This window comes from Triticum aestivum, chromosome 7D (genome assembly GCF_018294505.1).
Source record: "Triticum aestivum cultivar Chinese Spring chromosome 7D, IWGSC CS RefSeq v2.1, whole genome shotgun sequence".
NCBI lineage: Eukaryota > Viridiplantae > Streptophyta > Magnoliopsida > Poales > Poaceae > Triticum > Triticum aestivum.
The window spans coordinates 118,223,730-118,235,939 of record NC_057814.1 but is presented as its reverse complement, the minus strand read 5'-3'; positions in this window follow the sequence as shown (position 1 = coordinate 118,235,939).

The following is a 12,210-nucleotide window of genomic DNA, read 5'->3' as shown; positions in this document are numbered from 1 at the left end:
CATCCGGCTCTGGATCTCAGAAGCACCGGGTCTCGATTCCAAACACAGCTCTGCCACCTAGGTTCACTCAGAGGCCATCCTTTGAGGTGCCTCACCCCAACCAGCAGTATGCACCGCCCAAGACCTATTGTGGCCCCGCTGCTAATGCTGCTCCATGCCCCAATGTTGTTACATGCTTCAAGTGTGGAGAGACGGGTCACTACCTGCGCGAGTGCCCCCAGAACAACCCCAATCAGCCTGGAAAGTCCGTTGGCCATGGTAAGCCAACGGGAAAGACTTATTACGCCAAGCCAGCCACCACCTCACATGGTCATGTCAACTATGTCTCAGCTGAAGAAACTCATGAGGACCCCAACGTCGTCCTTGGTACGATCCTTGTTAATTGCCATCCGGCAACTGTTCTTTTCGATACTGGAGCATCTCATTCATTTATTTCTGAGAGCTATGCTCAATTGCACAACACCACATTTAGTGACATGCCCACCTCCATGGAAATTCAAACTCCTGGTTCTAGATGGAAAACCTCTAGGATAAGCCATGGAAATGAAATTCTTGTCGATAGATTGGTCTTCCTTGCATCACTAATAGCTCTCAAGTCCTCGGACATAAACATCATCTTGGGTATGGACTGGATGCCAGCCCACTATGCTAAGATTGATTGCTCTACTAGAACTGTTCAACTCACCCATCCATCGGGCAAGACAGTCAATGTTTTGACCCGAGTGTCTAAGCATCAGCTCTACTCTCTAAATGCCAACCCTCTTCCAGACCTTGAAGATATCCCGGTAGTCCATGACTTCCCGGATGTCTTCCCAGAAGAACTGCCAGGTATTCCACCTGACAGGGATGTCGAGTTCGTGATAGACCTTGTTCCAGGAACCGTCCCAATCTCTAGAAGACCCTATAAGATGGCACCCCTAGAACTAGCCGAGCTTAAGAAACAACTCGATGAGTCCTTGAAAAAGGGTTTCATCCATCCTAGTTCTTCTCCTTGGGCTTGCCTCGTCCTCTTTGTCAAGAAGAAGGATGGAACGGACCGGATGGTTGTGGATTACCGACCTGTCAACTTGGTCACTATCAAGAACAAGTATTCGCTCCCCAGGATCAACGATCTGTATGACCAGCTCGCTGGATCCTCAGTCTTTTCCAAAATGGATTTGAGGTTGGGCTACCATCAAATCAAAATCAAGAACGGGGACATTCCTAAAACGGCCTTTGTTACTCGTTATGGCCAATACGAGTACACCGTCATGTCCTTTGGTTTAACCAATGCTCCAGCCACCTTCTCTCGGTTAATGAACTCGATCTTCATGGAGTATTTGCATAAATTCATCGTGGTATACCTCGATGATATACTCATCTACTCCAAGAATGAGGAAGAACATGCCGAGCATCTAAGGCTAGTATTGACGAAACTTCGAGAGCATCGCCTTTATGCCAAATTCTCCAAGTGTGAATTCTGATTGCCAGAAGTGACCTATCTAGGCCATGTAATCTCTGGTAAGGGTATTGCTGTCAATCCCGAGTGAGTTCAAGTCGTCCTTGATTGGACTCCACCTGAAACGGTCAAGCAAGTTCGGAGTTTCCTTGGCTTAGCGAGCTACTGTCGTCGCTTTGTCGAGAATTTCTCCAAGGTCGCTAAACCTCTAACTGAACTCCTCAAGAAAGATAAAAAGTTTGAGTGGACCCCACAGAGCGAGTTCAGCTTTCAGGAACTAAAAAGATGCCTGACGTCTGCTCCCGTACTTGTGCCACCAGATTTTTCTAAGGACTTTGTTATCTATTGCGACGCCTCACGACAAGGACTAGGTTGCATACTCATGCAAGATCGTCATGTGATTGCCTACGCTTCCTGACAGTTGCGTCCACATGAGGATAATTATCCCACACATGATCTAGAGGTTGCAGCTGTAGTCCATGCACTCAAAACATGGCGACATTACCTTCTCGGTAATCGTTGCGAGATTTACACCGATCACCAATGTCTGAAATACATCTTCACCCAACCGGATTTGAACCTCAGGCAAAGACGTTGGGTCGAGTCGATCTCAGAATACGACCTAGGAATAACTTACACTCCGGGCAAAGCCAATGTCATGACTGATGCGCTAAGTCGTAAATCTTATTGTAACAACCTGATGTTACGACAAAGTCAACCACTTCTCCACGAGGAATTTCGTAAGCTTAACCTTCACATTGTTCCCCGAGGATTCCTATCCACCCTGGTGGCGAAACCTACCCTTACGGATCAGATCATCAAAGCTCAGAAGGTAGATCCAGGAATATCCCGTATTAAGAGAAACATCAAGAAAGGAGTCGCGGATTGTTTCTCCATTGATGATCAAGGTGTTGTGTTCTTTGGAGACCGTCTATTGGTTCCCAAGGTACGCAACCTGAGGCGGTTGATCCTTAAGGAAGCTCATGAATCTCCTCTCACCATTCATCCCGGTAGTACTAAAATGTATCAAGACCTACGCTAGAGGTTTTGGTGGACTAGGATGATGAGAGAAATTTCTCAATACATTGCTAATTGCGACGTCTGTCATCGTGTTAAAGTAGAGCATCAACGGCCTGCTGGCACCCTTCAACCTTTGGCTATTCCTGAAGGGAAATGGGATAAAATCGGTATGGATTTCATTACCGGATTTCCCGGGACCAAGAGAGGGAATAATGCTATCCTCGTCGTTGTCGATCGTCTTTCCAAAGTAGCCCACTTCCTACCTGTTCGTGAGAGTATAACTGCTAGCCAGCTAGCTGACTTGTACATCTCCCGAATAGTGTCTCTTCATGGTCTTCCATTGGAGATTAACTCAGGCCGTGGAAGTCTCTTCACATCTCGATTTTGGGAAAGTTTCCAAAATGCTATGGGAACTCGTCTCTCCTTTAGCACCGCCTTCCACCCCCAATCAAGTGGTCAAGTAGAACGAGTCAATCAAATTCTGGAGGATACGCTTCGAGCTTCTATCATCTCTTTCGGTATGGATTGGGAGAAATGCCTTCCATTCGCCGAGTTCGCTTATAACAATAGTTATCAAGCTAGCTTAGGCAAAGCTCCTTTCGAAGTTCTCTATGGACGAAAATGCCGAACGCCCCTTAACTGGTCAGAAATCGGGGAGAGACAACTCTTTGGCCCGGATATGATTCAGGAAGCAGAAGAGCAGGTTCGCATTATTCGTGAGAAATTGAAAACAGCCCAATCTCGTCAAAAGAGCCAATATGACCGCAAACATAAGCTCATGACTTATGAAGTCGGCGAGAAGGCTTACCTTCGGGTTACTCCTTTGAAGGGAACCCATCGTTTCGGTATCAAAGGCAAATTGGCTCCTCGTTATATTGGACCCTTTCGCATTCTAGCCAAACAAGGAGAAGTTGCCTACCAATTGGAACTACCTCCGCATCTTTCCAGAGTTCATGATATCTTCCACGTTTCTCAACTCAGGCATTGCTTCGCGGATCCTATCCGTGGAGTGGACCATGAAACGCATGATCTCCAGGATAATCTCACATATCGGGAATATCCCGTTCGCATCCTTGATCAAGCCAAGCGTACCACTCGACGCCAGAATATCAAGTTTCTCAAAGTTCAATGGTCACACCATTCCGAGAAAGAAGCTAATTTGGGAAAGGGAGGATCGTCTTCGACTTGAGTACCCCACCTACTTTCCGGAAGATCCTAAATCTCGGGACGAGATTCTTTTGAGTGGGGGTGAGTTGTCACATCCTAGCTAGATCATGCATTACAGTGTTGCATCATGTTTACTTTTTCCAGAAACTTGAAATGGGGATGACAGAACCCCCAACACCCCCCTGAAAACAACTAGGGTTTACTAAAATTATTTTCAATGAACCTGAAATGCCCTTCTAAAAAGTCCACCCTTTTTGTCTTGGGTTAGGACCTCTGACAAAATGGGTTCACAATTTTCTTGGCCATCACAAGATCATTGGATTAAATCATATGTACCTTGCATTTGGGCATTTAAATGCTAGTAAATATTTTAAATGCCCAAATAATTCTGGAAATAAGTGTGGGCTGTTGGAAATACTCTAAACAGAGTCCCTGATTATTTCCAGGATTTTTGAAAGTGCGTAACTATTTTAAATAAAGCCACACAGTTACAGAAAAATAGAAAAAAACAAAGCAGAATAAAGAGAGGGAGGGAATCCTACCTGGCAGCCCCCTGGCCGGCCCAGCACTGTGCTGGCCCGTGCCAGCCAGCTGCTTCCTCTCGCCAGAGCAGGCAGAGAGGTGACGCCGGCGTGCGCGAGCTCGCCACGGCGCCACCTGCTTGCCGCCCGCACCTCTGGACGCGCTGGTCGACCTCCATGTCGCCCGCTTGACCGCCCCGACACCCCATTCGCCCCCCTGCAACTCTCCCTCGCCTCTCCTCACCATGGCCGACGCTGCCGCGCTCGCGCCGACGTGAACACCGCAGCCACCGTGCTCCCCTCGTCTCCCCATGTTGTCCACGAGCTCCGCCTCCATCCCCCGCGCCTCTCCGTCAACCCGCGCGACGCCGAACGCCCTGCATCAACCTCTGCACCGCCATCTTCGCCGCCTCCGCCCCGAGATCGCCGGCGACCCCCCAACGTCGTCAGCCCCTCCCCGAGCTCACCAGGACCACCTTCGACTCCGCCGTGAGCTCCGCAATCGAACCCCCCTCTCCTCCGGCTCATTTGCACGCCGTAGCCACCGCCCCCTTGCTGACCCTAGCATGCCGCCGCCCGCGCTCGTCGCCGATGGTGCTCCGGTGACCATATGGTCCCGGGCTTCTGCCCATTGCACTCCCCGCATCGCGTAGGAGCCGTAGGGGCTAGCGCCGCCCCGCCTAGGCCACTGCTGCAACGAGCCCGACCTCAACCGAGCCTCGGCCGCCGTCGAGCTCGTCGCCGGCGCCCCTCCGGCCACTCCCAGCCGCGCCACCACCACCGTTGGATGCGGATGAGCGTCCGCATCCCGTAGCTGTGCTCCGCGCGCCAAACGGCGCTCTGTAGGCGAATCCCGCAGCGCACCACCGCATCTGGACTCGCCGGCGGCTAAACGTCGGCGACCGCTGACCCGTTGACCGGCGTGGGTTGACCCCACTGCCCGGTTTGACTTCACCCCCTCTCTCACTGACTTGCGGGCCCCGCCCGACTAATTACTCTAGTTAGCACTAATTAACTAGTTAGGTTAGTTTCTACAGTCACTGACTAGTGGGCCCTGCCAGTTAGTTAGGGCTAACTAACTTAGTTAGCTGACTGGGTCACTAACCAGTGGGTCCCACTAGTCAGGTTTGACCTGGTCGACGCCTTTGACCTGCTGACATCACCCTGACGCAGTAAATTATTTACTGGAATTATTCTTATACAGGAAATTCCAAAAATTACTTCAAACTTCAAATAATCATAGAAATTAATCTGTAACTCCAAATGCAAAGATTTATATATGAATTTTGATCAGAAAAATTCAATATTTCCATCTGTACTAGTTTCATGCATGTCAGAACACCTTAACCTTGCTGTTTAGGTGAAACAAGCTAATGCACTAATATCACATCTTATTTTGGGTTAGCATTTGAATCCTTGATTCAAATGAACTCAAACCAATCTGTCCTAGTTGCATTAGCCCAAAACACACTCATTTTGCCATGTCATTGCATGCATCATATTGTTGCATATTGCCTTGTGATGATTGTGTTTCGATGTGTTCTTCGTGGTAGGTTCTGCCTCCGAGGATATTCACGAGTATCCAACTGAAGGGCAGTATTCCACTACCACTCTGCCAGGCAAGCAACCCATTGATCATTTCGATACAAACCCAACTTCTCGCTTCTGCTCTCGTTTACTGCATTAAGACAACGTGTTTCAAACTGTTGTGTGTTGCGGTAGTTGAACCCACTTCCTCTGCATGACCTGTCATTGCTACAGTAACTAGATGAAACCCACTAGCATGTGTAGGAGTTGATTGAGCCATGTTTGTGTTCCTACCATGCTATGCTTGCTATGCTTAGAGTCGTGTCAGGTTTGGCTCATTGGGGTGATGAACTAGAGTGAAAGGTTGTGTCGGTAATAAGAGTGAAGTGTTGAATATGATTTGGTAAAGGTATCGATGAGAGGCCATGTAGGAGTACATGCTGGGTTGTTTCATTGAGGCCGTCCTTAAGAACTGAGATCTATATGTGTGATTTAAGATCAGCTACTACCACGCGTTGGGCCCGAAACCAATGGACCCTCTCGGCTTATTAATCACTCTTGTCCTCTATCCAGGAGTTGTAAGTAGTCTCTGGTGTTTGTAGTTGCTGGAGGCCGTGCGCAGCGCTGACCTTAGGGGTGGGCTATGATGCAGTAGGCTCGTGGCCCGTTGTACCGAGTCACCCGTTTGGTGTCTCGGGAACCCTGCACACATCGTTTGGGGCCGTTGAGGACACCCCGGCTGGATTTCCTTGCGGATGGAACCCGAATAGGCGATAAACCTGGACTAGGGACTCGTGTGTTTAGTCAGGTCATGGCCGACACCCTCGCTGGGCTTCCGCTTGAAGGTTGCCGAGTACAGGTCATGTAAACGGCGATAAGTGGTGGAAGCGTGTGTGAAGAAGTACACCCCTGCAGGGTATAAAACTATTCGAATAGCCGCGTCCACGGTAAAGGACTACTTGGTCGCTTATGCAGTTCATAGACAAGTTGATGGTTACTACTAAAAGAGTCAAGATAAGTGTGAGTACCGCGCATGGCCCTCTCGTGGGATGACGAGGGAGGATCCACGGTGGAGTATTGTGATTATGATTAGTGGACTCGTGTGCGAAAACTATTTTTACAAGTGGTGTCTCATAGGATTGCTTAGCCAAGGGCCAAAGGTGGCTTGCTGCAATAACTCCACTACTTTCTTCAGAATGTGCATGTATAGTAGGATCTTTTGTAAGACTTGCTGAGTACCTTTGTACCCATGTTGCTTTAATTACTGTTTTCAGATGACAACACCGCCCCTTCCGATGGGTTCTATGTAGATCTCGACGTTGACGAGTGACTTGCTACCCAGGTGGTGATCTGAGCTTGTGAAGGGCCTGTGTAGATAGACAGGCTTCGTCAAGCCTTCTTTCTTTCTAGTTGTCTATACTTAGACAAGTTGCTTCCGCATGTGCTTGTATGTTTGTATGACTTGAGTGTCGGGTCATGTGACCCCTATCTGTATGAACATGTTATGTATGGCTCTCCGGAGCCTTTTAAATAAAGTACTCTGAGTTGTAGAGTTTTGTTGTGATGCCATGTTGTATTTACACATATCGAGCATATTGTGTGTATGATTGAAATGCTTGGTATGTGTGGGATCGGACAATCTAGTTGTTTATCCTTGGCAGCCTCTCTTATGGGGAAATGTAGTCTAGTGCCTCCATGAGGCATAGTAGTCCGCTACAGCCCGGATCACCGGAGTCCTGCTAGCCCAGCACTACTGCTCCGGAGCACTTGACTGGCCGGCATGTGTTTCACTTCGTTCCTGTGTCTGTCCCTTCGGGGAAATGTCACGCGGTGACATCCGGAGTCCTGCCTAGCTTGCTACAGCCCGGGTTCCCGGAGTCCTGTTAGCCCAGTGCTACAGCCCGGATTCACAGGCTGCTGACCGACATGCTCGATGTTGATTCATGTATGCCTGTCCCCGTAAGTTAGCGCCGCTTTGGGTTCACGACTAGCCATGTCGGCCCGGGTTCTCTGTCATATGGATGCTAGCGACACTATCATATACGTGAGCCAGAAGGCGCAAAAGGTCCCGGGCCATGGTAAGGCGACACCCGTGGGAATACCGTGCGTGAGGCCGCAAAGTGATATGAGGTGTTACAGGCTAGATCGGTGTGACCTAGAATCGGGGTCCTGACATTTCTGCTCGCATTGCCATCGCAGTCGGTATTCTGTGGTGCTATGTTTAAGACGCGCGGCCCATCACAAACGGTTCACTATTAGAGAACGTGTATGATGCGTGGCCCATCACAAACGGTTCACTGTTAAGAAGATTAGCTAATCGTCATACGAGTGTCGGACTGGATACGAAACGTCGGACCGTCGTAACATCATCGTACACGACAACTATCGCACACTCTATTTTGTGGTGCAACGTTTATGATGCATACTTCATCAGAAATAGTTCATGTTTGCAAATCATGTACGGTAAGGCAACACAAACGTTTAGTTTGCCCGCACCGTTTGTGATATTGTCTGACATCGCACACGCTTTGCAAACGGCAACTATGTGCATGCTTGCACATGTTTCCTCTCTGTGAACCGTCTCGGATTATGGTGCATATCGTAAACGTTTGTGTTTTACCAACCATGTGTGCCGTAACAACCCGCAGAGTGTAATTTCACTGTAATTTAATTGCTGCTTTTTCAAATTGTACCGGATGTGGATTTGAATTTGAATGTATGCTACAGCTTTATTCATATCCATCAGGTTCAAACAACCAATGCATTATTCGATTCATAGGTACATATGTTCAAGAATTACATAAGAACCAAATAAAGAATGTTGAACCACAGTTGTATACTTGTACTATTAAAGACGGTAAAGAAAGAGGCGAAATATATTCTGGTTGCTGAACAAGGTGAAGCGGAATGCCCATATTGTGCCCTCCTCCATGCAGACGGCACGCACGACTCTAGTCCAACCCCTTGTGATGGCCGACCGCCCATCCTTCACGGTCTTCATTAAAACATCTAGATAATCATCGTGTTCTGGTAGAAATACTTTAACCTTTGCAAGCCCTCCAATCATGTAGTTTGAGAGGTAATCTTGAGTAAACTGCTTCGGTAACCACTGCAAAGGAATAAGATGATTTCAGACATTGTCATCTAACACAACTCATTATGGGCAGTAAAAAGAAGGCTGCCGAGTTCTTACTTACCATCCTGCAGTTCGTTGTTGTCTTGGATAAAGTGTAAACAAATAGTTTAATTGCCATCTTTGGATCCATTTTACTAACAATCTTTATCAGCTTCCCCACTTGATGCTGGTTCATCGATATCTCATTGCCCCATATGCAGAAAGGGTCGAAACGCGGATCCTTACCAATGACATATGTACCTAAAAGCACCAAGTTAATATTAGAAGCTAAACAGCAATGGCACAATGATGTAGTACAACACTCTTTTATAATATGTCTATATACATCCGTACGTGGTTGTCCATTTGAAATCTCTAAAAGGACAAATATTTAGGAACGGAGGGAGTATCTTATAGCATCCAATATACTCACGTATTAGATGAATTAACATCTTATATTATGGGCTGGAAGGAGTTTAGTTCATTCTTAAAAATTATCTGTTGTTGTATCCACGGGTTACAGTTAGTTTGAGCTAGTTCGGGCTCAAATAGCCCTAAAGTATATCTAAACATGAGGACTAGTTTGAGCTAGTTGCATCTATAACCCACCCAAAAAAACTAGTACCCAACCCAAGAGGTGCTAATTGGAGCTAGTTCTCCTAGTGCATTTATTGTCAATCTAACCCTGCCATCCAAACAACTCTTTGGATGGAGTTAGTTCAGGGTTAGTAACTAGCTAGAAACTAACTCTAACCTCTAGCTAAGTTGAGTATCCAAACAGGGATGTGTTGTTGCTGTTGTTGCTGCTCCTCTTCTACGTATATCTAGACATCATTAGAACATTAATGTAACACTCTTCCTTGTTGCTATGTAGCCTAGGATTGCATATTTAGACATTAAGTACAGTGCATGTTGCTATGTAGCCTCAGATATATTACATATGGCCCTAGTTAACCTAAGGAAAAATGGGTTGCAGATATATTCAGGTAGAAGTCCGATTCACCGATTAGTCCCTTATCAACCGCTAGTCTATATGGTACCAGCTACGGATATCCTGAACAATGAGCAGATATAAGCCATGGGATGAAACTAACCTCGATGGAAAACAGCAGTCGTTCCCAAAATTGTCCTGTGTAGGTACATCAAGAATCATGTTAAGCACAACAGGCTAAACATCAACCAAAATTACACATGGCAGACAAAATAATCTCCAAAAGGTAGCTTCAGTGTGCAGGTTTAAACACGCTAGTAAAGCAAAACAAGTGGAAAGGTGTGCTAAGTGCAACAGGCCTAACATTTAACAACAAGCAAACATGGTCATTCAAACTGGTATTGTGCCGGTCTAAGTACACTGGTTATGGTTAAATAGAAATGGAAAGGCGTGTTAAGTACAAGATCCAGCAACCAAATGTAGTCATTCATGGTGGTATTGTTGAAACTGGTACTGATGAAATTGAACTGCACAGTTCATAGTTGCACATATAGAACATCACGTTGTGAATAACTGGAATAAACAAGGCATACTACGAACAACCAAAGATAGCATTTGAAACTGAACATATGCTAACTACAAACAATCGAACAATCAAAAAACTTTAAAAGAGGTATATGCTAGCTATAACAGGCTTAACAGCAAGCAAATATATGCATTCCTATCGGTATGTTTAAAACTAGATTCATAAAATGTACTGCACAGTAAATAATTGCACATATAGAGCATCACATTGTGAACAACTGAAATAAACAAATCATGGGTTTCCGCACTAGTCACAGATGGGCTCATTCCCGTGGGAAGAGCATGAACCCTGCATGCGCCCCATGTTGTCGCAGATGGGCTCCTTCCCCTTGGAAGAGCACGGCTGTAGGGTGCCCTCCCAAATGTCGCAGACGGGTGCTTTCCCCATGGAGGAGCATATGGGCTCTTTCCCCTTGGAAGAGCCGGAGAGGGTGCCCTCCTCGTGGTCGCCGTCGATGAGGTCTGACTTGGAAGCTGTGGATCCCAAGCCAGCGTCGCAAAACGTGTCCTTCAGAAATGATAAAAGGGGCTCGATGGCGATGTAGAATGGCAAATTGTTGATAGCGAGCCAGAGGAGATCAGCAGTGGGGCCATGGATGAGATCGACGGCGGTTGAACCCGAGGGGTTGGGGTGGGCAACTTAACCTGTGACATAGCCCGCCTCAGGGCGTCGCTGTCGATGACCTCGATGTCGTAGCCGGCGGACGAGACATGCCCGCATACTCTAGCCCGCTGCTTGAGTGCCTGCCGCCAGTACTGGTCGTCAGCTTCCTCGGCGACGTCAGGCGAAGAGACCGCTATACAGCTCTTTTGGGCCAGTCGCTCCCCGAGCTCCATGGGAAGCGTAGCCGGGCTTAGGCTGCGATGCTCTGGAGTGGGGGATGGGGATGGGGATGGGGATGGGGATCTGTGGGAAAGGGGGCGTTTGGCAGGCGTCATCTAAGAAACTCAGGGCGGCCTGGGTATGGAGATCGGTGGGTAAGGTGCACGGACAATCCGGCGGATGTTGACAATGGAAGCTTGCGGCGGCGGCGGCAGCAGCGGGGACTTTGCTAGGGTTTCGAACAAGGGAGGGGGTGTGTGTGTGTGTGCGCGCGCGCGCACGCCCGAGGAGGTTTTGGTGTGTGTGTGTGTGTGTGTGTGTGGAGGGGGGCGCGGGGTGTTTGAGGAAATGAAGCGGGTACTGAAAATTTTACTACGCGGGAGTCAAACGCGGGAGTGAAATGCCGGGCTATTGAAAAATTTGATGATAGTGCATCGCACACGGTCCGGAGATAACAACCGTGTGTTATGAAAAAGAAAAACCCTCGAGGCCGGCAGATATTTTCGATGCAGGCGGGATTGGGAACAAGAAAATCGCACACGGTCCGGAGATAACAAGCGTGTGTTATGAAACAGAAAAACCCTCGAAGCGGGCAAATATTTTTGAGAGGGGGAGCCTCGTGGAGCCCAATGTACTGTGCGGATGTGTGCGTGACAGGTGCACCGGTGTGGCACACCGTTAGTTTGAGTGAATCGTGTCTGTTGCGTCATCCGCCTTGCGGGAGAGGGTCAGAACACGAACACACTTGCATCAGGACCAAATTTATGTATCAAAAGGGTGGTTTGATTTTCATAATACCAAATGCAACTTCGATGTGGCACCTCTCTCGCAAAGCGCACGGTATTACTTGCTCCCACCCTCTCGTGTCGGCACGAAGGGAATCCTAAGCTATGAATGCATGCCCCCTCCCCCTCAATAGAGGTTCAACTAGCAAAGTGTGAAGTAGCTAGCAGCCCCCCTCCTCCCTCATGTCGGACGAAGGGAATCCTAAGCTATATATGAATGCATGCCCCCTCCCCCTCAACCGAGGTTCACCTAGCAAAGTGCGAAGTAGCTAGCAGCCCCCCTCCTCCCTCGTGTCGG